Raw genomic sequence first — 26,735 nt, forward strand, 5'->3', positions numbered from 1 at the left:
TGTAGACAACTGTGTAGTCGGTGTGTGTAGACAACTGTGTAGTCGGTGTGTGTAGACAACTGTACAGTCGGTGTGTGTAGACAACTGTGTAGTCGGTGTGTGTAGACAACTGTGTAGTCAGTGTGTGTTGACAACTGTGTAGTCAGTGTGTGTAGACAACTGTGTAGTCAGTGTGTAAACATTTGTACAGTCAGTATGTGGCACCATCTTTCACCTGGTGGACTCCATTTTCATACCAGATTGTTAAAGTTCATTAACCTTTCTCGAATCTATTGTTCTAAGTAAAAATCTGCTAATGTGTTCATATTATTATAAGAAAAGTGTATGTATATGCAAATACATTAAGTATTAAAGTTCAAACCGAAAACAACATTTTAACTGTTAATTTACATTGAAGTTTATAGGAGACAGAAATTACAATTTAATATATAACATCCTTTTCTTGTTGATATATAGATATATATATAACTGATTTTTTTATTTTGTTTTATAGCTACCATGAATTTTATCTTCCCAGTGCCGTAATAAATGCTCTGAAGATTAACATTATATTTTAAGATTACTTAGAGCACTCTTAAGAAACAGAGACTAGCAATAAAGCTCAAAGACGCTCAATACAATACTCTTGACGGTTTCATTGCTATTACTTTGTGAGGTTTGGTATTAAGTTCAAGGCTTTGTGGGTGCTAGGCGAGGGCTCCGCCACTGAACTACAGCCTAGACCCAAACTGCATTTTCTACTATCTGTGCATATTTTTTCCATTTAAAAACTAAAGGTGAGCAGGACTTCAGAGACCAAGGCAGGAGGTCAGCCTCAAATACAAGGTGAGCTTCACAGCACAATGAATCCATGCCAGAATGGTTTACAGTGAAAGACCATGTATCAAAAATGCAACAGAAAGGGAGAGAGAAATAGAGAGAGAGAGAGAGCATTACCCTCACTCACCAAAATCCCCACTGAAGACAATACTTTCACCACAGTGATAAACATGGGCAGTGAATATCCCTGGAGCTACAGTCGACTTCTGTACAGAGAAACAAGGCAAGCTACTTTCTACAACAGTTTTCGTTTGAACCCTTGGGATAATCCAGATTTTTTGTTATGTTATTGACATGCATAAATAAATTTTTGCCATTTAGAAAGCAACCAGTAACCTTTTAGAAAAAGAAATGAAGTAATGTAATCACCACACAGTTGAAGGAGGTAATTACATCCTTGTAATAGCTGAAGACTCCAAAGACCAAGGAAAACAACACAGCACTTTTTCTCTTATCGTTTTTTATCCCATTCTCTCTTCTCTAGTCTAGATAGTGATTAAGGCCGTTTTGTGGAAGTATTGAATTTATCTGTTATAGAGAAGTGGCGATCTCGTTTACAGGATTTATAAGTAAATGATTTAGAGCACAGAAAAGGCCGGCAATTCTTCCTGCTCAAAGGTCCAAAGTCTTTTCTCTTCCTCACAGGGCTTTCTTTCTCCCCAGGCTGTGACCAGGCTGTGAGTGATTTCATGAAGAGAAATTTTACATGTGAATGCCTTTAACTGACCCTGTTTGTCAAATAATGATGGGTAATTGCCTTGATCTCCCTGGGAAAGTGTTTCCAAAACAAGTACTCTTTTCCTCCCTCCTTTGAGGGAGCTTCCAAGGCTTGCTTGTTTTGACTAGGAAACAACCTTCAGTGAAGAGTCAAGTTGTCTCTCTGGGCCAATGAAGGAGATGCTGGGATCTAGCATCTGTGAAGAAATACATATTTTTTGACATTTTCCTTCACAAGTACTAAGAAGCTTAAGTAACTTTAAGCCAAAGAGATTTGGCAGCAATATTTGACCTTAAAGTCACACAATTTGAGTGACTGTCGTCACAGTGCGGACAGCAACACAGCAATGTTCCAGGGTAGAATGCACACGCTATCGCATGAGGCTCTATATCCGCTGATGGTCAGTATATTCACACAACAAGTACCAGTGGGCACCTGAGAGAGGACTGGGTATGAGTAAAGAGAGCTGAAACTTCTTCTAAGTTATTCTGCCAAGACAGGAGATAAACATTTGCACACATTTAAAGTCGCAGATGAAGATCAGTCCTACAAAGGAAGGAGATGACCTCATACGGTGGCTCGAGGGATGATTTCCTGGAGGAAGTGGTATTTCACTAGACATCTGTAGTTGGAGGGCAGTTGAGCAACACATAAGCAAATAGCGTCTATCAGAAGGGGGATGGGGCAGCGGGCAAAGGAGAGGACCTGCGAGATGGCCTGTGAAGGCAGGCAGAGCCCCAAAGAACACACTGAGCTCAGATTTCGGTAACTTGCCAAAGACAATGGTCTATGTTCTGCAACACCTGCAGACATCTGTTTCCGGTAAGGAGAAACGGTTGGGTTTAGGGAGCTCATCAAAAGTCAGATGCAGCGGAGCCCTGTGTGAGGGATGGAAAGAAGAATGAAGACAAGAATGAAGAAGTCTTCGGGCGAGGTGGCTTCTGAAAAGGAGAAGCTTAGCGGTAGGTGTGGGAAGACCTGTGGAGTGCAGCTTTATTTTTAGATAAAGCTGACATCAACCCTTTACAGCAACAACAAGGATGTATTTGGATGAGAAAGTTTGACCAGACAAAAGACATTTCAATTTCTCCGAAGACTGGAGAAAACGGGATGCCAAGCAGCACTGGGAAGGACCTAGCTGGCCAGCTTTTAAAACTGGGACAGAGCAGGGCAGGATAGCAGTCCTGGGGAGCTTTGTTGTAGAGAAACAAGCAATAATGTCCCATCTGCTCCCTCCTTTTGTGTTATTGAAAAGGAAGAGAAGGAGCTGATGGAATTCAAGGGAAGCACAGGGGTGTTGGAAGACGTGGAGACGTCGGATAAAGGTTTGACTAAACCAAGAAAGGCCCTCGCAGAGGCAAATACCAAGTTTTAGCTAAGATTATAAAGTTTCCTGACTGAGAGAAGAACATTACAATTCTTGTGATTTAAAGTGTGTGTTATGTAAAACTAATGAAGAATTCCAGAAAAATATATTAATTGACTTCAGTAAGCAACTGTAACTATACAACTTTGCCATGCTCAAAGCATGGTGGGAAAATTTCCTTCTTCATGGGTCCCAGTGGTCCAGACACATATGTAACATGATATGCTGGACAAAAGGCTGGTTAATACCCAGGTAACATACGTAGCTTTTTATATGGGTGCTGGGGATTAGAAAGCAGATCTTTTGCTTGGACATCAAGTGTTCCTACCCAGTGAGAGCTATCTCCCCAAGCTCCAGCATGGGTACTCTTAATACAACTGAGACAAACTCAGCCACAATAGTTTGGTATTATATAATATCCATACAAAACTAAATAAAGCATGTATATAAAGGGATGTGGGTAATATGGAGGAACACATGTTCAGCATGCAAGAAGGATTTCAATCCTAACACTACCATGTTTACACACACATATGAGAGAGAGAGAGGGAGAGAGATTGAGAAAGAAAGAAGGAGGAAGGAAAGAAGGGTTGGGGTGGAGGGAGGGGCAGCGGGAGGGTAGGAGAAAGAAGAAAGGAAGGAGAAATAAAAACATTGTTATAACTATGAAGTTGACTCTTCTTCACTCATGTTTGTTAGAGGTCAATAGAAGCTCACGTGCCTTTAATCCCAGCACTGGGGAGGCAGAGTAGAGGATGGGAAAATAAGGAAAGAGAATAGATTCTAAAGAGGAGAAAGAAAATGAGCAAAGGCAAAAGACAGGAGCAAGGCATGTCGCCTTGTTACCATGGTTAGTGTGTTGTGTTTTCTACCTGCAAGGGAGCTGCAGCGCTTATCTGGCCACTGCTCTGCGGTGGTTGTTATTCTTTTCCCAGTTAGTCTGACGGCATTTGCCCATTCTTAAATAGGGGGGAAGCAAGAGGATGCTATGAGACACTAATAATATCTAAATCATTCTTAATAACGTAGTAAGAAGATAAGAGAGGGTTTGGAACACTCCGGATAATATAAATTACTATACCATCAGCAGTTCTTAATTGCTAACGGCCTCATCTTTCAATGCTCCTTTCATTCAGGCTCCAAGTTTGTGTATTGATGGTGGCAGAATGGACACACACACACAGAGAAAACCGTGATTTGTGTTTGAGTAGCTATGCAATTCCAGTGGGGATAATACAGAACTGCTTTGCCAGCACATCAATTTGAAGGAAGTTGGAGCCAGTTACTTGCCAAGACTGGAAATTTGCACCAAATACAATATAGATAATGCCTGAGGTTGGGTTATATTGATGAATCATCTAAACTCAGGTACATATCTTTGTAACTTGGAAAAGCTATTTAGTTCTTCTGAACTCAGTGCTTACATAAATAAAACATGAGTAACGATGCAATCTATACAGCATTGAATGTTCACAAATGAAGGGTCAGCATGTAGTGAGCTGAAAATATTTTCTAGCAATGAATCTGCACTCTGTGAATGCTATTACCGCAATGAAAATTTAATACTGGATATAATTAGTTGCTTCAATTCAGCAGGAAGGATGGAAAGTGTTATATCTAAAGAGAATAGTGTTACAAGGGTTAATTTATATAACTTATATGCAAATTTTGCTATAATCTATCTTTTTATCACCAACTAAGAAACAGTAGTCCCTTCTTCCCGTTGCTTTCCGTTTCCATGGTTCCTGTTATCTACAGCCAAGATATGGAACATGACAAAGAAAAATTAACATTTTAACTTGTTCAGTGTTCTAAGTCCATGATGGACTTTGCATGGTCCTGCTCCATCCATCTCGGGATGCTGACCAACCTTTTGTCCAGCATATCATGCTACCTATGTGTCTGGACCTCTGGGGCTTATCAAGAAGGAATTTTCCCACCATGCTTTGAGTATGGAAAAGCTGTGTAATTAATTATAGTTGCTTACAAAAGTCAATTAATATATTTTTACTCACAAAGTTTCCTGAATTTCTCAATATTAGTCAACTGTTTTACATAGTAGTAAATTTAAATTACAAGAATTACAAATATGGTCACATTTTAAGCCTACTGCTAATTTCTTTACATAAAGCACAGCCAACTCGAAAGGGACTCATTTGAAATCTATTCTGTATTGAAAAAGTCCATAGTTATCAGCAACCTACCTTAGAAGAGGATGATAAAACTATCTTTTTATCAATATAAAATACTCTAAGTCAAAGCACATGTACAAAACTGGCAAAAGATGACCCCTGCCTGCAGTCGACAAGGCAATCTCTTCCCTTCATATTTTTGTCCCCATCCATTCAGTAACTGAACCTCCTAGAAAACATGAATTGCCAAGTGTTCATTTAGTGTATTGATTAACTGGTTGATTTAGCCATAAACAGAAAATGATGGTGTTGAGATATTCTTATGTTGGTGCCACAAACCACAGGCCTGGGGCAATGGATGACGTTGTGAAAGTCCTAAAGGCAGCACATGAAGAAGAGGTTCTGGTGCATTGCATCACCAGAGTGTGAACTCCTTAACTGATGGAATATGGGGTGCAGGAGAGAAAGAGTTCCACTCCACACAGATATAAATGCATGTCTTCTAAACGTTGGGACATTGACTGAGGGCTTAATCTTACACGTATGCCATTAAACTTTTCACACAAAGGGGGTTTCAGTGGTACCCTAGAGAACAGCAGGCATGCCCCAAGTCAATTCTTAAAAGTGTGTCCTGGGTCAGCAAATGTAACACTGTTACAGTCATTACTGTGACTATGAGGATCAAACAAAATAAAATAACAACAGCAACAAAAGCAGAATTCCTTGAAAATGTTGAGAAACAGAAGGGAAACAAACCCTTCTTGATAAACTGATTGAAAAAAATACAGATCTGAAGTGCACAGAGACACCTTGCGTGCTGGATCAGGATCTAGTGGTGTTTATGGCAGGAAATCTTCTGCCTTTGACATTTTTTCATTCAGACACAAAGTTTAAAGTGTTATTTTTAATAAGATATTGGCTGAAAACATTTGAATGGCTGTTATGTCAAGAAAAATATAATGTCATCGACTAATGCCCATACTGTGACCATGCCCTAGCTACATGTCATTTTTTTATCCTTTAATCAGCGTTTCTCTGATCCTGCCCCCATGATATCACCTCCCACTTGTTAGAACAGTGATGATGAAATTCATGAAAGATGGAGAAAAAGAAACACCTTCCCATTTTGGGTGAGAATATATAACTAACGTAGATGTTATAAAAAATAGGATTCCTTTAAAACAATAAGAATAGAACTGTTCTGTAATCCAGCTATAGCACTACTACACATATCTTAGGAACATGAAGTTTGCAACGGTGTCTATAACCAGGATATGGAACCAAGTTAAGCATCTTCATCTGGCGAGTGCCTGAGGAAATGTACTATGTACCCGTGGTGCATCACTCAGGCATAAAAGAAGAAGGAACTCACATTTTTGAAAAACAAAAAAACACAAACTCAGAGGACATTATACTGAGAGAAATAAGCCAGGCCCAGGATGAGAAACACCACATGACCTCAAGATCTTACACACCTGGACAGTACATTGTGGTCCCCAAAGATTTTATGGAGATGATGGAGTTGGTGATTGCGGAGATATTGGTCAAAGTGCACCAAGTCAGTTACACATGAGGAGTAAGTTCAAAAGATGCACTGCTTGTGCAGCATGGTGAGCGCAGTTAACGGCACTAAAAGGAATCCTAGAGAAATGCCAGCAGGGATCCCACCAAAAAAATAAACAAAATGGTACTTTGTAAAGGGATTCATGTGCTAATTGACTTGATTTAGCTGTCCTGTGCCATACATATGTGCTTCAAGATATCACAGTGTACATGACAAATGCAAACAATCATATATGTCAATTGACAAAATAGCAGCAATATAAAATTTAATGATGGTTAGCTTATAAATAATGGCTATGTGAAGCATTTCCATCTTAATCATTTCTGATTACAAATGTCTATAGATTTAGAATGATGTAGAGCTGCTATACCACATAAAAGGCAGAGAGTGTCTCCTAGTTTCTAATATTTGTATGGTTTTACTAGGGATAAACCGAAGGCTCTGTGTGTGCTGGGCAAGAGTCTTCCCATAGAATTCCATCTCCAGTTTTTCCTCCTTCTTTATTCTGAGACAGAGCCATGATAAGTCACATGGGCCTTAAGCCTGCAAGTCTCCTGCCTCATCCTCCCAAGTAGAGCAACTAAGATTATAGGCCTGGACCACCAGACGTGACTCTGAATTTCTCATTTGCATAGTGTCTTAGTAATAAACTCAGTTAAACATAGGAGAGCCTAATTCTTCCTGATTAAATCTAGTTAGCACCATTATAATGACATATGAAAGGGAGGCCATCAGAAACTAAAGTGTTGAAGTGTGAAGAGGAGCTATGAGTGTGGCTGAAAGCCACAAATGAAAAAAAAAGTCATAAATGAAAGCCATTATTCTTTAGGGCTGGTCTAACTTTTTGATTCTGATGTTTCTAGCAGGCCAAGTTTCCCAATGTACCGTCCATAGGAAGATAACTAATCAACCACTGGGGCTTAAGAGCTATTATTCTCCAAGAAATCTTCAAGAACATTTTGAAATGTATCAATTTTCTATTAAATTTCATTTATGCATTGATAAAGACCTGCTATTGGCCATAATAGTCTCCATATGAAGAGATTATGATCTGTCCTTCAGCCTGCTAACTTGACTTGACAAATTCTGATCTATCTAAACATATCTTGAGTAAAGATGATATCTATTTTTTTTTCTTATACGAGACCCATTTGGGGGCCAGGAGATAGCTCAGGTAGACATGTACAGTGCATGTCTTCAAAGCAGGATAACCTGAATTTGATCCCCAGAGCCTATATGAGAAAGAGAGGCCTGGAATGCTAGGGAAGGGGGTTCACTGGCCAGCTAATCATCACCCTTGGGAGGTAACTTCAGGCTAATGAAAGATCCTGTGTCTCATAAAACAAGATCAAGGCCTCTTAAGGAACCGCATTCAAATGGGCAGTGGTAGTGCAGGCCTTTAATCCCAGCACTGAGGAGGCAGACGGGGGCAGATCTCTGTGAGTTCAAGACCAGGCTGCCCGACAGAGCAAGTTCCAGGATAGGTTCCAAAGCTACACAGAAACCCAGTCTCTAAATAACCAAAAACAGAAACAAAGAGAAAAAAGGGAAAGGGGGTAGAAGACCAGATGATGATAATAGAATCAAATATAAAAACGCTCTGATTGCAAAGAAATGGATCTTTCCAAACAACCTTTAGGAATGCAAACCAGGAGCGAGGGTCTGGCAGTTCCATCACAGACTGATGGGACCACAGCTTTACTTTTCTTTACATCCGAGGTCTGTTTCTCACTGGCAGGAAGGTTTTGGATCCAGCACATAAAAAGCTGTAAATATTTGTGCTTGGTTTTCCTTTGTGAGATATCTATAGTAGTCTGAGAAAGTAAAGAGCCTTTGGCCACAGCAGGAACTTCCTGCAGAGCCATAGTCAAGCGCTCTGCCCCTTTATAAACACTCCCTTTGTTTCTTCACAGGTTCTAGACATTTCTCGAATGTTTAAAGTAGAGGCTTGTCCATTTGAATAGAAACACAGAGTGCAAGTGTGTCTTTACTGACCAGCAGAAATAGAAGCAATATTTCTAAACATATAAGTAGGACTTTACACGTTAATGCAACATGCCAGAGGCATCTACAACTGAAGAAAGAAAGCAGGGAAAAATGAGATCATCTTTGAACACCCAAAGATGGCTCTACCGAGTAAACTGACTAAAAGTGAAGAAAAGCTGAGATGTAGCTCTGATGGACCTCCGTGAATTGTGGACAGGCAGGTGTACAGCCCTTGTATAGCCTGTTCCTAGCGAGGTCCTCAGTTTAACACCCAGTGTGAACATAAACAAATAAATAGAGCCAAACTATATTTTATTGTGTTCACTCTAGTACAGAAATTTTAGAAGAAAATGTTTCATCAAAATTAATGTAATTGGTAGGAGATATCTAACCTGCTTTGACAGAAAGGTTAATTAAGTCAAGATAGAAAATAAAACAATAATGATTTATTATGAACCAATATTTATACTCATATGTCAGGACAAGACTAATTAAAATGCTATTTATCTTCAAAATAGCATTAATTACAGTGGAATTAACAAATAATTCTAGTCTTCAAGTTAAAAAAAAATCAAATGGAACCTAGAATCCAAACAACCTGGATTACTTAGTTTAGCGGTCATTATTGAGCTGAATCTTGAGTCAAGGTGGTCAGGATAAACTAACCAAAGTCTTGTGCATGAAACAACACCTTGGATTCAATTCAAGCTGCATAAAGATTTAACTGTGAGCTGTGCGTAGGAGTTACTTAGAAACCTAGTAGAAAGTTGGTGTCTTTACGACTGTGGAGTCAGAAGGTTTTAAGCAAGCTGACTAAAGATCAGTGATGAGTTTGATCCTTCTCAGAGAGCCGTCAGTCAGAGACCTTGCCCTTCCTTCTCTCCTACCTGTCAGTCAAGTTTCAGAGTATATTGTGCAAATTAACCATTCCAAAGGCCTGAAGTTAGAAAACCTAAACCATGACATTCAGTCTTCTTATTAGTTAGAACCATACACATACAGTGGGGATTTTCAGGTCCTCTCTAGGTCAAAGTATTTCAATCAGATACTCCAGGCTCTCAGAGCTGGAGTAGACTTGAAAACCTTACAGCAGAAACTGCTCACTTAGAACTTAGAACACAGGAGCCAGGAGGAGTTAGAGAATTGGGATATGGTCCGTAACAGCGACTCTGAGCTGAGAACAGGCATCGTCTCTCCTTGGTCTCAACTCTAGGCTATTTTATTAGGGCCAAAACTAAAGCACTACTGATTCAAATGGATGTAATGGAAGGCTATTGCTACTTCTAGGTATATATTTCATCTCCACGGGAAAGATTTTGAGAATTTATTTCTTACTGGAATTTAAATGGATTTGCACTTTAAACTTAACTGTTAGAAATAAAAATAACTACAAAGGCACAATTAGCCTCACACAAGACAGAGAGAGAGAGAGAGAGAGAGAGAGAGAGAGAGAGAGAGTCAGTCTGATGCACACTCAATAAGTCTTATGAAATGAAACAACTAAAGAGACAGCAGTTTAAATCCGACCCTTTCATTGCAGCTCCTCCAAACTAAATATACACTATAATTTGCACATTGGAATGATATTCTAAAATATTATATAATCTTCTTCAGTATCAAATTAGATGGATGCTCTCACATTGACAAGCCAAAGTCAGTTCTTTCCTATTAAAAATATTCCTTTGTTATAGCTTCTTCCCTCCCCATCTATATGAAGCGAAGTAGAGGGATCTAAGACGTGATCTGGCAGAGCCTCACTTGGAAGACGCCAGGAAGACAAGGCAGCTGTCACATATATGTAGGCATTTGGAGTAGCAAAGCCTCCCCACGAGGAGCCATGAGTCACCGAAACGAAGTGTGCAGAGGAAGCTGACACATAAAAGGACGGAACAATGACGAGTTCCCGAAGACAGGCACTAGGACAAAGAGCTATTACTGATAGTCTATTTTGGGGTCTAATGGCGTAACTTGGGGAGTCTTTTAAAAAACCCACAGCAGACAAAAGGAACCTTCTCACGAAGCTTTGAATTCAAGAGAATGCAGCTTAGTACAGTTCATTTTCATTAGAGTCACTATACCTTAGCAGGAAAATCATTATTCAATTATTAAAACTCTTTCGACCCAAACATAAGTTAGGGTAAGGAAATCTAATGAGATACTATGGGGAGGGGCTGTCACACTTATCAACGGACGCATAATTGTTTCACATGCCCTAGCACTATAACATAGACTGAACACATCTGCCCTTTGAGAAGCACCAAAGCACCCTGCTGTTCTTTGACAGAATAACATTCACACTCTTTCCTAGGATGCTATTTCCTAAAAATAGCATCTGGAATCATGCAAAATATAGAAACAATCATTCCACTATATTCTTGTTCTTTTATTTATAAATGAGGTACCCTCTACTTTCTAACTGTAAGAAACGTTTATCTCACCCTACTGACAGGCTTAAAATGTAACAGTGATTGTATGGTTAAAAAAAACCAGAAAAGACAGTTAGTTCAAATGAATAACCACCTGGCCGTATCATGACAGTTAAAAACCACCTCTAGAGTAGTGTGATATACATGTATATGCATGGCTTACCTCATTAAATCACTAGAATAAACTACATGATAGGACACCTTCAAAATTACCTTACTATCCCTATCCATCTGGCCAAAAGAAACACAATTATAGGGTTAATTCTACTCCTCAATGTCTTGAGAAAATAATTTTGAATTGATATATATGCATAATTCTACCTCTATTAGTAACTTATTGGGTTGCCACTGAAGGATTCTTTTTATTTAAAGGTTAGCTATACACTATTCTGCGAAGTTCCTATAAATAATACATTCTTAATAGCTTTGACTTTATTGGCAATCCAAGGTGTTACTTTGAATATCTTGTTGAAATATATGCAATACCTGAGTGATAGCCAATCCAATGTTTTGAGAGTTGGTAGTACAAGATGTTGGTGTATCATCATAGGGCCCTGGATGACAAAAAGGACTTCCTGTCAATTTGGCAGCAGTCTGAGGAGATTTTACAGAACTTAATTTAAAAGCATAGACTTGTGTGTGTCGCTGCTAAAATTACAATTTTAAATGGTGTGTTCAAAAGGGAAGTTTGGAGGAGATGTGTCCATGACATTTAGGTTATCATTAAGCTAGCTTGGAAGTAAAAAAAAAGCTTGCTTTGTAGCATGGCAACATCCCTTTATAACAGGGGTGTCGAGAGACTAAACATGAAGACAGAGCTTTCTATTGCATGAGATCTCAGCACTAGAGGAGGCGGAGTCTATGGAAGTATAGCTTTGCTCTGTAACATGAGGATACCATAGTTCCTGGCCTTCTGGAGCTAATAAGGAGAAAGCTTACCGATAAATAGACATGCAAAAGTCCAGCGCTAGTAAGAGCGACAGAGAAAAACACAGCTGATCAAGGAAAGCTAAGGAGAAGATTGAGACAGCCGTGAGAAGTCTCTGGGGAGCTGCTAGGAAGCAGTGACTTTGTAAGGGGGGGAGGAGAGGCTGCTGTGACCGCCCTAGGGGAAGGGCGGTCCTAGAATGATGGTTTGATCAACCACAGTTCTGGAACGGGAATAAGTTGGCTGGTTCCAGGGATGGGTAGAGGGTTAGTGCTGTCAGGGTGGAAATAGGAAAAGCAAGGGGGAGTCATAGACAAGGTCAAGGAAGAACCCAGAGACTTATCGGGTCAAAAATGAAGTTGAACTCTTTTTACAGAGACCTAGTAATGTACTACTACTGAATAAACTACATGAATGGCCTGTATACATCTTTCCAGGTTGAATGAACGCTGAAAGGAAGAAGAAGTCATAATACAGACATCATTGCTTTGCATTCACACTGTGTTAAGATGGACTGAACTTCAGAGAAGTCAGATTTGGCCACTGTGATCTAAGAAACTTTTGCTGATTTTGTCCTCATGATCTATTGATCTACTGCTATGCCTTAATGATCATCTAAATCATTGTTAAGGATTTCTACAAAGTCAAGACAAAGGCTTATGTGAGCACTCAAACATATTTTTAAAAAACTATTTTTAAAAGCAATAAAGTATTTTGTGAACCAAAACTTATTTTAATTACCTCATAATATTATTCTATAATTAAAAATTTATTATGTTTCCATAATTTCTACATATAATTGTAATCTAATATTGCTATTATTAGAATCAGGTCTGGTTATTTTAAATAGATTTATTTAGATGTGAATCAAAGCTGTCTAAATCTAGAATTGGGATTTTTCTAAAAATGCTTTTGGAAAAAATAAAATCTCTTCAGCCTCAAACTTTATTGGCACCCATATGGAATTCTGCAGGTTCAAAGTTGAAGTTTATTTTGAGTATTTTCCCAACTTGTTAGAAAATACCACTAGAAATAGAAACAGCTGAGGGACATCAGTGTTCTTACTCAGTATAATTCAAAACTTTTCATTTTTTTTTATCCCAGTCAAAGAAACCATGAGAGAATATTTTAAACTTTTGGGTAATTAGGTCGTGAAACCAATTAACCGGCTGTCACAAAATTAAATATGAAGTTAATTTTGGTTGATAAAAACCTTGCATATATTAACAAAATTGTAGTGTATGAGTTGCCATGTACTTTCATTTTATAAGACAGACATTAATACATATAGTATCAAATAATGTGGTAAAAGTAGATGAATATCCAATATGAAGCATAAAAATTACACAAACTTCATGGAAATATAAGATATCTAGACAAAAATGAAAGAAACAACTAGTTTTGTTCAGTAGCAAAATGTCTAAATTGACTGGACAATGACATTTAAATGAACTAAATCTTGAGAACATTGAAAAGAAATAGAGCATATGCACATAAACAAATAAACATTCTTCATGAAATGTTGCCATAGTCAATAATTAAGCCAAAGAGAAATAAACCCACACCTAACTATATTAAGTGGAAATGAAAGTCATGAAGAAATAAATAAGATGAATTCAATCGATGGTTATAAAGACAATTATGTAGTTGGCTAAATTATGACTTATGTGAAAGACACAAACTCCAGTGCCTTCCATAATGTTTAACATTATATTAATATTACAGCAGTAGGGAAAGGGACACATCATATTCAGATAACTTGTAAGCTCCATAACTTATTTTCAATATTTAATAAAATTTAAATGTATAGAGAGGATAGATGATATACAGGCTAATGATTGACAAATGATACACAGATAGTAGAAAGATGATTGATAGATGAAAGACAGACAAACAGAAAGGCAGATAGATAGATAGATAGATAGATAGATAGATAGATAGATAGACAGACAGAAGTATGAATAGACAGATGATCCACAAAAAGTGAATTAGTCACAGTTCCTCCAAATCAATTACTTCAATTACCTAATTTGAACCAAATGTTTGAAAGGGAAATTTTTATTCTTTTTACATGCAAATTCACCGTGATTCATGACCAGAGAGATGTAAATCAAAACCACAATGTGATATTGCATTACACCCTCCAGACTGGCAAAATTAGAAAGTTTGAAAACAATTGAGTTTTGGAAAGTCTATGGTGCAATAAAAAATCTCATTTACTATTGGGAATTTAAATTGGGTCAGCATTACGAATTGCTTGGAAACAGGTCTTATAAAACTTTTCCCTAGAGAAGTTCATACAGACAGGTGTGGGGGGTTACATAGGGGAACTGTTTTCGACTTCCTTGCTTGCAAAGGTCAAATAGTGGAAGCAATTCTTGCATTCCTCAGCAGGAGAAAGGGTGGATGCATTCTGACACATTCGTGCAATGAACACTGCAGTAGGGTTAAATAATATATCACACAACAACCTCTAGGAGTGATGGACCTCAAAAGGTGCAATGCTACGTGAAAGAGGCAACTGCCTCAGAAAATGTGATTGCAGTTTCATAAGGTAAAAATCAAAACATTAAGGCTAAATAATATCATACCGGGGAAAGTGATCTGCAGATATCCAGAACCTAGCACGGGGTAACAGTTTACTGGTGGAGATGTATGCATGGATCATTACGCAAGGTCTTGAAGCTCAGACAAACCAGGTTCTAGTAAGGTTTACTTAGATTGGATATTAATAGCAGACAAAACCTGCAAGTAAGACACAAATCTTAGAGAGTACACTTTGCAGAGCATTAACCCAGTATGACTGCCAAGAACTGTGCATTTTGAATCTTTAAGTCAAAACATAGATGTCCAGTGTATGATGAGAATAGAGGGGAATAGCTTTGACTCTCATAGTATAATCCAATTTGAAATTTTTTTCATCCTTTTACAGTCAAAATATTAGAATATTCATGAGAGTTCACAAGTATTGTTATATGAAAATGTTATGTACTTGAAGTTTAATGAGTGTGATTCATTTGTCTGAATTCCAGCCATCTGATTTTGTTTTTTAAAATGTACATCATACACTTTTATCAACCTTCTAGGAAATTAGTGATGGACTTTCAGGTAACCAACGATGAAAAATCCTTCAATCTAACTGACCAGTGTCTGATTACCCCCTGTTTGACTTAAGACCACTGCACAAGATGGAACCCATACCAAAAACTTCTTGATGACACAAAGAACCAAAGACAAGAAATCCCAGCGACCTAGGGTAAAACCAAATGCTGCTGGTCCCAAAAAAGTAACAATAAAATGACTCCTAATGACATTCTGCTGCACTCATAGATCAGTGCCTTATTTAGGCATCATCAGAGACGCTTCCTCCTGCAGCAGACGGGAACAAATACCGAGACCCACAGCCAGACGTTCCAGAGAGAGAGAGAGAGAGAGAGAGAGAGAGAGAGAGAGAGAGAGAGAGAGACACCTTGGAACACACAGTTCTAAATGGGATGTCTGCATCAAATCCCTCCCCTCAGAGCTCAGGGAATCTTGCAGAAGAGGAAGCAGAAAGAATGTAAGAGCCAGAGGGGATGGAGGAAACCTGGAGAACAAGGTGCATTACATCAACTAAGCAAGGCTCAGATGAACTCAATGACTGAAGCAGCAAGCACAGGGCCGACACACGTCTGCAGCCAGTTCTCTGCATACATGTTATAGCTTTCAGTCTACTGTTTTTATGGGACTCCTGAGTATGAGAGAGGGGGGTCTCTGACTCTTGTGCCTTCTCTTGGGCTTTTTAGTTATGTTGATTTGTCCAATCTTGATGTGATTATTTTTGTTTTAACTTAGTTTTTGTTTTGTAAAATGACAAAAAAAAAACCCTTGAGTTAATATATGCTTTCAACTGTGTTTATGTGTGTGTATGCACATGCACATGTGTATGTGTGCATGCACATGTGTGTGTCCTATTGTGTGTAAGTCTCTGTGTGTGCTCACCTGTGTATGTGTGTATTAATATTTACTCCTGAGTCCAATGGAAGCAGAAAAGTTGTAATTTGAATCAATAACAAGTTTCTGATACTTGTAAGTTATAGTGATCCACAGAGGGAAATGTGCCTCTGAATAAAATTGTTATCATTGCTGCTTATTCGGGGCTAAGGCTCAAAACAAAAAGTTTTACAAATATATTTTTTGTGACGGGGGGTTGGTATGTCAGTGTGAATTCTTAGAGTTTGGTAGTTTCTGAAGAAGATGGTCACTTCATTTAATCATGTGGCTTGTTTGCCCTCTTGTGCTATTGTTGGAAGTTTGAACCTAATCTCACGATCTACAGGGCGGTAAAGAGATCACTTTCAGAACATCTGAGCACAATGGGAAACTTAGGCATTACTTCTATTACTCACGGCTGTGCTGAACCACCTCATACTGTCTGATAGGTTTGGTAAAAAAGCACTTAAATTTCACCAACTAGGCATGTGATGACTGTCTGTTCAGAAGCTGTTCCTGAGAAACTGCAATGTGTCAACAGTTTAGACTCTAAGATACCATCACTGAGAAGTGGCCCCATTGTCTTGACCAGTTGAGTTCCAAGAAGACAGTAAATCTATTTGCTTTTCACAAATTAAGAGACACTTCTCAGAGCTTATCTTAGGTAGTAACTCTTAGGTTAACCATTAACCCCAAGTCCCCAAAAACAGAGTAAGTTTTTACTTCTCAAGACAACTTTAGATTTACTTATTAACTAAAAAAGTACACTTTGTAGTATACATCACCCATGGTCATGATCCTAGTGTTTCCCCATCCTAAATGACATGCTTTGAGGTTGGACTTTTATTTTATTACTGTTGTGGCAAACAAAATATGTCTTACTGAGCCAATTATCTTCTGGTCTAGCCTGTTATTTTATCCTGTTATTTTGCTTATTCTCATTTCATTCTATCTTCCTTTTTTAAATGAATTTATTTAGTTTTTGAGAATTTCATATATGAGTTCCCCCTCTTTTTTTATCCCTATAGCTCCTTCCACACTTCCCTCCATTCACTCTCAAATTCTCTTCTTCTCATTCTTTGGTTAGTATTGTTACACACACACACACACACAATACATTTAAATATATAAATTCAGCCTGCTGAGTTTATTTAGTGTTTCTTTGTCTTTCACAGTTCCTTTTACTTTCAAAATTCAAATTTCATTTCTGACTTGATTTTATATCAGACTTTTCACTTAATAATTACTGTTATTTTAACAGTAGTCATTAATAATTATTGTTAATTTAGGTGAGATGTTCTGATTCGTGCCTCCTTCTTTAATTTTGTTTCTTTCATTGCTATTTCATCAACTTCTACACAGGTCTCCAAGCTTTTCTTTCATTTTGCTACATGTAGCAAGTGTGATATACCGGATTCCCTCAAAAGTGAGACTCTTGCTGGGCGGTGGTGGTAAACACCTTTAATCCCAGCACTCGGGAGGCAGAGGCAGGCGGATCTCTGTGAGTTTGAGGCCAGCCTGGTGTACAAGAGCTAGTTCCAGGACAGGCTCCAAAGCTACAGAAAAACCCTGTCCTGAGAAACCAAAAAAAAAATAAAATAAAACACTTTAGGTTGTGTTAAATGTTTTAAAATATTTGACCAAACTATGATGCATACAATTGCTTTTCTAATCTGGGCAGTGGTGGTGCACACCTTCAATCCCAGCACTAGAGAGAAAGAGACAGATGGGTCTCTATGAGTTCGAGGCCAACCTGGTCTACAGAGTGAGTTCCTGGACAGCCAAAGCTATACAGAGAAACCCTGTCTCAGAAAACAAAACAAACAAATGCTTTTCTAAACTTTCTGAAGTGAGTAATTCTCAACAGAAGTTAGTAGAAATGACTCTTATCAAACATGATAACTAATATTGTATATAGGTGACATCATAAATTACATCGATTCAGACACTAATTCACTTTCTAGGTTATTTAGTCACTGGTGCTAATTGCTTGCAGGGAAATGCTTCACAGAGTAAAGGGATACCAGCACACAGAAGAGTCAAAACATGCAGTATCATACGATTTACCATCCACCCTATGCGGTACCAAGATTTCTCTCTGCAATGAAGAGTAAATTGCAGTAATTATTGAACTATTCAAAATGCACAGCAAATTTCACAGATGTAATTTAGCATTAAATATTTAAATAGACTATATTCAACCTCTTAAGTATTCTGTTAGAGGCTCTCAAAAGTATTTGTTTCCTCTGCTGAATCTAGATGAAAAAGAGTAATTATTTGGGCACAATTATTCTTGTTTTTCTGAAGAATACGTGGGAAACTCATTTGTTGCTGTAGAGATCAGTGCTAGCTTGAGAAAGTGAAGTTACTCTGCAAATTGAAAAATTAATCATTTTTGCACCCAAAAGCACTTGACTTGAAATTTCATTAAAGTATTTATTTTCCTATGGGTGATTTATTTTAAGTGCCTTTTGCACAATTTAATCAAATTCGTTTGTTAGATATTATTGCGATTTTGTCTTTTTAAAATGTTATTGGTGCCACATTGCTTTTTATTTCCTGGTGTATGCTACCTGGATTGCAGGAAACACACTGCACAGTATCACATTATCTTACTTATCATACATTTCAGCATGCATGTTCTTGGAATACATTATTTATAAAACCTACAAAATAAAATCTAGCGGAAATCTCTGCATTCTAGGAATATACTAAATGAGGATTCAATTTTAAAAGTTAGGGCATGACTCTCTCTATGCCTTATGGTAATCTCACCATAAATCAGTACCTAATGATGACCACTTCAAATGAAGACAGAAAGTTTGAGAATTAAAAGATAGAAAAGAAATCCTTTGAATTTTGGTTTTTAGCAGCGCTTCAGCCGCGTAGAGCGGAATGAGTACAATGCAGTCTGCAGCTTATGGTCTAAAAATTTCATCATCTCACTACTAGAAAATAAGGTAACATAGGAACTATGATGCATATTTCATTCATTATGTCTGAACACATACTGTATATATCCAAATATATTGGATACCACTCTTTATCCTTCCCAAAATTATATTTCTGAATTATATAAATATCTGGGCTCAGAGTGAATGTCTCTGTGGTATTCATGAATGAATGGTTGGCTCATGATTCTCAAGCAAATGGGGAATCCACGTTACAAGAGATTGGTTGTTATTTTTATAACTTGTGAATTACAGCAACTCAAAAAGATACATTTGGTGGAAGTCAAACATGGAGCATTGAGCATTGTGACAGATCAAGATTTTACTTAATCACGACTCACTGTGTGTGTGTGTGTGTGTTATCAGAATCTGTTTCTGTATAATATATATACATATTATGAGTTTATAAAATACTGATTTCGCTTTAAGTTTAATAAACCTATGAAACTGTACTCACATGAAGGACATTGAGAGCATTCTCTTTTGGAGTCTTTATTAAATACTTGTTGATTGGCATTAGCAAGTTTAATGTCTCACAGAGGACGGGGATGTAACTCAATGTTTCCTAAACTCTTTCTCCCCTCTGTGGAGCCAAATCTGCGTCCCCCACGGGCGATCTTTTTAAATATTTGACTTGCTTTCCTTCATCTCCACTGCCCAGCGGTTTGCTCTTGCAGACGACCTAGCTCCATTGTCCAGAAAGGCAGCAAGCAATGGAGTAAGACTCTGTCAGGAGCCAACGGTTGGCAAATTTGCCAGTTTCAACAATAATTCTGCCAGTTTCGGCCATTGTTGGGCCTCTTGTGGAAAGGCTTCAACACTTGGTGTCAAGATCCTGGGCTCTATTCTTGTTTACACTAGCTGGACGGGTCATTGCTTGGAGCTCAGTGAAACCTGAACACCAGGCTCATCACAGAAAGCCTCTTCCAGTTCATTTCCCCTCACAAGGCAGTTAGGAATAAACGTTAGATTAACCCGAGAATAATAAAATAGTCATTGGTTTCTGGACATCTCCTCTTTGAACGTGTGTGGAGATTCTAACACCCTCAGAACTGAAGCTCCAGCATCTAAAGCCACCAGGTCGATGGGCAGCTTTCTGTGTTGTAGAGACCAGTACATAAAATCCATTCATTTAACCTTTTATTCAGTAACTTTAAGGACCTGTGACATTCAGACACTCCTAGGAAATCTTAGAAAGTTGGTAAAATATCTTCGTACATGAGAAAGGAACATGTTAGAGGAATAGACAAAATATAAAAAATATATAACAAGTACATAAATTACAGTAGAATGTTTGTTGCAAGATGCTTAATAGTATAGGAAGAACACGCGCCGTACTACATAGGTAAAAAGTAGAAGAGGACAGGAATGGTTGGCTTTAAGTAGTGAATTGGGGAGAGCTCACACAAATGGCTATATTGAGTCACAACAGAAGGAAGAGAGCAACTTTGGCTGCTGGTGTCTAAGAGAACATTAGAAACATACAGAAAACATACAGAAAGTTAGATGGCATATTTATCTCCCTTTAATGTGTGCTGGTTTATATTAGAAGCACCATCATGAAGCCCGTTTTCTAGAGCTAAAGACGTCTGCAAAGGCAAGGGGACACTCTGAGCCCTGTTTCCTAAGAACCCTGGACCCGTGAATGGTGAGGAGTGGGATCAGGTTTCAGTCAGAGGCCGCAGCGATGTCTGTGACCCACAGCAAAGGGCCTTGCCCTCCGGTGTTACTCCAGCAAGACCGCCCTCACCGGCTCCACCAATAATGTTGTACAAGATGATTTTTGGTGTTTATACAAATTTAATTTTATTTCAAATAGCTTTTTAATTTGGAATGGATACATTGTGACCTATGCCCAGATAGATAAGCTCTGTTACACTTTTAAAAAGTATTTTTCCCCTTCTAAGACTGTGATGTGGAACAATGCTTGAAGTCAAACCAGGGGGAGCTGACTGTTGTCTGAGGGTACAGGCTAGCTTCTCTTCCTCAAAGCACAGACTATCTCTAGATTAACAAAGTCCTCAAGGACACGCAACATTGGGGGCTGTTTCCTATCTCTGAATTAGGAAGAGTCCATTAAAGTAGGTTTTTAAAATGTGTTCAGGTCTGCAACTTCAGAAGATTCATGTAAAAGGGTCCTTCAAAGGTTGACATTCAGAACTTAGTAAACACATGTGACTTTTACTGCCATTCTGAAAACTGTAACCATAGTGAGTATTCCTAAAAATTCATCAAACTCATATATAAACCCTGCTAATTTTATTATATACATTGTGAACTAATGCATATAGTTCTGAACTAGGTTGGGAAAATATGAGTTTTATTTTTAAGAACAAATTTCTTAAGAATAAAACTTTGAAAACTGACTTCAGTAATTTGAAGAGGAAGACTTTCAAATGAAATCTAATCAAATAGTAAGATCTCAACAACCCAGTTGACAGTGTTGAAACCTTAATTATCTTAATGTTTGTCTCATTTTTAGTTAATTCAATTTTTCATATTATTTTCCCTACCTATACATTTTCCAAATGATTTTCCTATGTGATATTCCATGTTTTAAGTCTCAAAATGATCATAATACAGTGACACACTGTTTAATCATAGTTGGTACATTTTAGTCTTTAAAGAGCAAAATTCCATCCCAATAAAATATATCAAAGCTAACAAAGAGTTGTCAACATTGTTTTTGACTTAACAAGCCCTCATCACATGGAAAACCCTATATTAGGGCTTTTGTGTGTTTGTTTGTTTGTTTAATAATTAATTTTATTGTATGTGCATTGATGCGAGGATGTCAGATCCCCTGGAACTGAAGTTACAGACATTTATGAACTGCCATGTGGGTGCAGGGAACTGAACTCAGGTCCTCTGGAAGAGCAGCTGGTGCCCTTACCCACTGAGCCATCCCTCCAGCCCCCTATATGGGTTTTTAAAGACACATGGAACAGAGCCTCTGTTCTGGGCGGCAGTCAAGTAGCTCAGGTAGAGTTGTGAACTCAATGTGGTGTTGTTAGTAGTCTACTTTCTTCATTTTCCCCAAGAACAGTGGTCAGTTGTTTACGTGTGGTCTAAAGTATCAGAGCTTGGTAAGTCAGATATTTTCTGCATCCATACGTTAATGTAGACAACTGTGGGTTGTGGATTAGAAGCCAATCACTCTGAAATAAAGAGTGAGCTAATGAATTGTACGCCGTTCACACAAAGGCATCCCTGTTGGGGGATTCTAAAACAGCTTTGACCTTTCACACTTTAGCAGTGAAAATTCTTTTCCTTTAATCCCTCTGCCTTTAATCCCATGCAGTTCTTATGCATTAGTAGTTTCTTAATAGAAAGAATTATGTAGTCAACTGAGCTGTAATAGAGGTCTTCCCTGTGGGATTAAACCATGATGCGAAAAACAGAAAGAACGATTTCTTTCTCAGAGTCCACCACCACCACCACGGCAGCAGAGTAGTCTGGACAAAGCAAATGTGAAACCCCTCTGTGGATGAGAGTCGGGAAAGCAAGCTCCACCAGACAGGAAGTCCTGTGAATCTGTGCAATGACGTTACAGTGTCTCTCTGTGAATGAAGCTTATTTGCATGCTGGTTGTCTCCACAGAACGTGTTTCCCGTTTTTGCTACATTCTCAAGAAGGTCATAATCCACAAATACTCAAAAGCAAACTCTTACATTAAATTGCCTTCAACCCTTTCATAAACTAAAGGTGTTTTCCCATCTTCTTATACGGGTATTCTTGAGAGATTTTAATATATAAGAAAACATGCGTTTACCATTAGAAAGTAATTAGAAATATCTACTACAAGATAGTCTAAAAATCCAAATAACCGAGAAGACTTTCAATCACATAAATTGAGTTTGTTGGGTCATTCTCGATATCCCTTTTGTTTTAAGCTTCTGTGGATGTTATAGCATTCATCACTAAAATTTTCCTGACACTCTTGACAGCTATTTGTATATTTACTTACTTCAGACAGCTTCTCACTCTGCAACCCATGCAATGCTGGGGCTTATTAGTAGCCTAGGCCGGCCTCTACACTGGGGTAATCCTCCTGCCTCTGTCTTGTAAGGACTGGGATTACACATACAAGCCCACATGCTACCTGGGGACAGAAGTACAGTCCCTTTGAATTCTAAAGTTGTAAGTTACACTTGCTCGGGCCCCATCACATAAGTAGACTGTTTTCATGGTCTAAATGCAGGTTTTAAAAGCAAACCTTTGTACAGATACACATTACAGCTCCAGCTGCATTCCAGAAAGATCTGAGGGGCTGTGAGATATATTGAGCATCTACTCAGACGCAAATGTTCTGCTAAACGCGTCTCATGTATTCCCTCGCATACTTCACACTAGACCTTACAAAGCCATGAGTCTCACTCGCAGCTTAGAAATGATGGAGGAAGACTGACAAGGGGTGAGCTTGGGGCTAGCGAGTGGGTGTTGTAGGGCTGGAGTCTACTAGGCCACGTGTGTGGACATAATATCTAAATGTCTGAGGCAAATTATATAAGTTGTTTTCCTTAGCCAATAAAGCCTATCGGAATGTTCTTACAAAGATCTTTAAAATATAACTTTACTGAAATTAAGTTCTTGAAGGAGCACACATAGGCAGCCTATTCCATAAAATACTAAACCTGTTATTCTAATATTAGGTTTCCATTTACGAAGCAGGTCTCTCTTTGGACTCTCATAATGAAAAATAACTGCAGAATTCTTAATAACAGCTTTGTACTGATGAAATTATTTTTCCACAGCTCTATCATTTCATTAAAAATGTAATGCATTGGACTGGAGAGATGGCTCAGAGGTTAAGAGCATTGCCTGCTCTTCCAAAGGTCCTGAGTTCAATTCCCAGCAACCACATGGTGGCTCACAACCATTTGTAATGGGGTCTGGTGCCCTCTTCTGGCCTGCAGGCAGACACACAGACAGAATATTGTATACACAATAAATAAATACATATGTTGTTAAAAAATGTAATGTGTTCATTCTTCCCCGACACTCTGACCAAAGTCAGAATTTTCCCTTCCAATTCTACTTAGTAGGCCAAACTGAGTTAGATATACAGAAGATAACCGCATAATTACCAGTCTCAGGTTAGTGTTTGGCTGTAAGACAAATTTATACTAGTTCTCATTGTTAAAGCCAGTCATATCTACTCGAGAGCACATGAAGGGTTTTCCAGGGATCTGGGGTGTGAGAAGAACACTCTGGGAAACCAACCTGCTGCTATTCTAACTGCACTCAGGTTAAACACAAGTAACTCAGGTTAAGCTTGAAGAGAGCGATAATGACAACGTGTTTACAACAGTGTGTGCTCTACAAAGGCGGTTTAAAAACACCATGGCATAGTGCTAAAGGCAGCGAGAGTTCTCTTAAAAACAGGTTCTACCCAAAGACAGTAATAAAATAGAAAATTATAACTCAAATATCATAGGATTATTAAGTAATTGGTTACTTGTTGTTCCATTTCTTTGACTCATGTTGCTTTGGGTGAACTTGATATTTTGTCCTTTTAACTGACTAGAAGGCAGAAAAATGTCACATATTTATTAAAACCATGTATGGATTAAACTCCTTTACATTTAAAAACCTTAATACCCTATTTTGACCATATCTGCAAACAGTACATTAATGTGTTTATGTTACATAATATAGTGTTACATAAAGAAGCTAACTAAAGAAAAAAATAAAAGGAATGTGTTCTGTAAAAATAAAATTTAACATGTATAATAATTCTACCAAACTAAGAGACCCTAGTTCAGTTCACGGCCAACAGTAAATTTATTTAATAATATTAGAGAGTAAAATGATTTTGTTGTTATTGTTTGGGGGAGGGTTGGTGGTGGTGGTGGTGCTTGGGGTTTTGTTTGTTTGTTTGTTTGTTTTAGTTTGGTTTGGTTTTGGTTCTTTGAGACAGGATTTCTCTGTACAGCCTGGCTGTCCTGGAACTCTCTATGTAAACCAAACTGGCCTCGAACTCAGAGATCCACCTGTCTCTGCCTCCCTAGTGCTGGGATTAAAGGCGTGTGTCACCACTGCCTGGCTGGGAATAAAACATTTAATGTGTCTATAAAAATTAAACTTTTTTCTTTTTTCTAAAATAACGTATTAACTTAAAATCTGAATTAATTTAAAAAGTTTTGAGATTAGTTGTCTTAAACTAATTGACTAACAAATATTATAATACTAATTGCACATGAAAAAATAATCACCTGGATTTATTGAGGAATTTCTGCTTTCCAGAGAATTGCAACAGAATATTAAAATGTATTTCTTTTTGTCAAGTAAATATTATAATATGATTATGGCATATAATTCTCTGGTTTTTCATTTTTCCTTAAGCATGATCATTTCATATGTATTCTTCAAATTTTGCAAGTAATTGTTTTCTACCTACCTATTCTAGAAATTGAATATTTCTACGACTTAATATTCAACTATGATCCAATTCAAACTCACACACGAATTTAAAAGCAATAAAAACACTGAGTTATTTAATGTGTTGTTTCTACTTCTTTCTCCAGTCACCTAAAAATTAAAGTGGGTAAACTTCAGAAACTTGGAGTTTGTGAAGCTGCCATTAGCGAACTCTCGGGGCAGGAAGAGAATTTCCGTACAAGCAAAGGGAAGACTGGCATGCCTGGTTAGGAAGCAGATCTTATTTGGAGTTTTGCAAAGTTGTGTCTCTACGCAATTGCCCTGGGATACTCTTACATATTAAATGAGATTTTTAAAATAATTTAATATTGTAGTATAGTTCTTTGTAGAAAAAGATTACACACTCAACAATAAACAATACATGTTTAGAGTTCACCCACAAACTGGTCCTCACAACTGGGCCCAGAGAAATGTGTGTTCTCTCACCGCTTGTGAGCTGGTCACTCACCCTCATTGTGTGTGAACTCTGAATGAGTCAGGAGCTGAGCTGTACCACAGCTTGATTTGAGACGTGACCCCTGTCTTCCATTAAGACTGCCGTAAGGTACAACTTACATGAGTGCTTTAGAAGCTTTCCTAAATCCCAAACCAAAACAGGGAATTGGATGCTTGGACTTGATCTGAATTCTGGAAAGGTGACATCGTTGTACCTCTAGAAGCAGAATTAGCCTTACTAGGTTCAATCAAAGTCATGTGTGAAGCATGAAAAACATTTTGCTTAGTGAATACCTATTTCAATTCATTAAGGGTAATTGCATTAATTTATCTACAAAATTTAAAAACAACTTTAAATAAATAGTGGCTATCAAAATGTAAGCAGAGATAAACTGGTAGCACTATTGCTGCTGCTGGACCGGCTACAAACAGCCATCTAAACACACTGCGCTACAAATAGAACAATCTAGGAAAAACCTAGTTCAGATCACAAGAGACGTGACGCTTCTGAATTCTGTATTTTATTTGACATGTTTAGGACTTGTCTCAGACTATAGGCATTGATTTCAGGATGCTAAAAGGCATATCTCCTGTAAAGTTAAACTAACATAGATTAAAAAAAAAACATAGCTTCAGTCTCAGACATTTTTTACTTATTTTAAAAGCCACATTTATTCTAGAATGATATGAATTCTTATTTTAATCTCCTGGTTATTAACTCAAGTAATGTCTATGCCTAATGACCATCAGTATTCACTGCCTGCATTTTTCTGTTATGGTTTTTGGTAATAAAGATTGTTCTAAATAATGCTCATCTAATAAGGTGAGGATGTTTAAATAAATTATACAAGATGATTGTGTTTTGGAGCATTAATTCAACAAAAATCAGAGGAGTTTGTGAAGTTACTAATTTACAATATCTTATTAGTATAATACCTAATTTCAGAGAATAATCCATCTTAGAATAAAGCTTTTCAATTTCTGTTACTATATGGCA

The 26,735-nt window shown here is 37.8% G+C and overlaps 1 protein-coding gene across 3 annotated transcripts in view; it reads right to left on the reverse strand.

The window, feature by feature from the left end:
* Calcrl (calcitonin receptor like receptor) overlaps positions 1 to 26,735 on the reverse strand; it is a 91,414-nt gene that overhangs the window by 62,959 nt on the left and 1,720 nt on the right. The window contains exon 2 of one of the 3 annotated variants that reach the window (XM_048425867.3): positions 11,498 to 11,565. The exons of the other annotated variants lie outside the window; for them this stretch is intronic. The gene's annotated coding sequence lies outside the window, so the exon portion shown is untranslated. The remainder of the gene's footprint in view (positions 1 to 11,497; positions 11,566 to 26,735) is intronic. 3 annotated transcript variants of the gene reach the window in all.

The sequence above is a fragment of the Myodes glareolus genome, chromosome 21 (assembly GCF_982192425.1).
Source record: "Myodes glareolus chromosome 21, mMyoGla1.1, whole genome shotgun sequence".
NCBI classification, from domain to species: Eukaryota; Metazoa; Chordata; class Mammalia; order Rodentia; family Cricetidae; genus Myodes; species Myodes glareolus.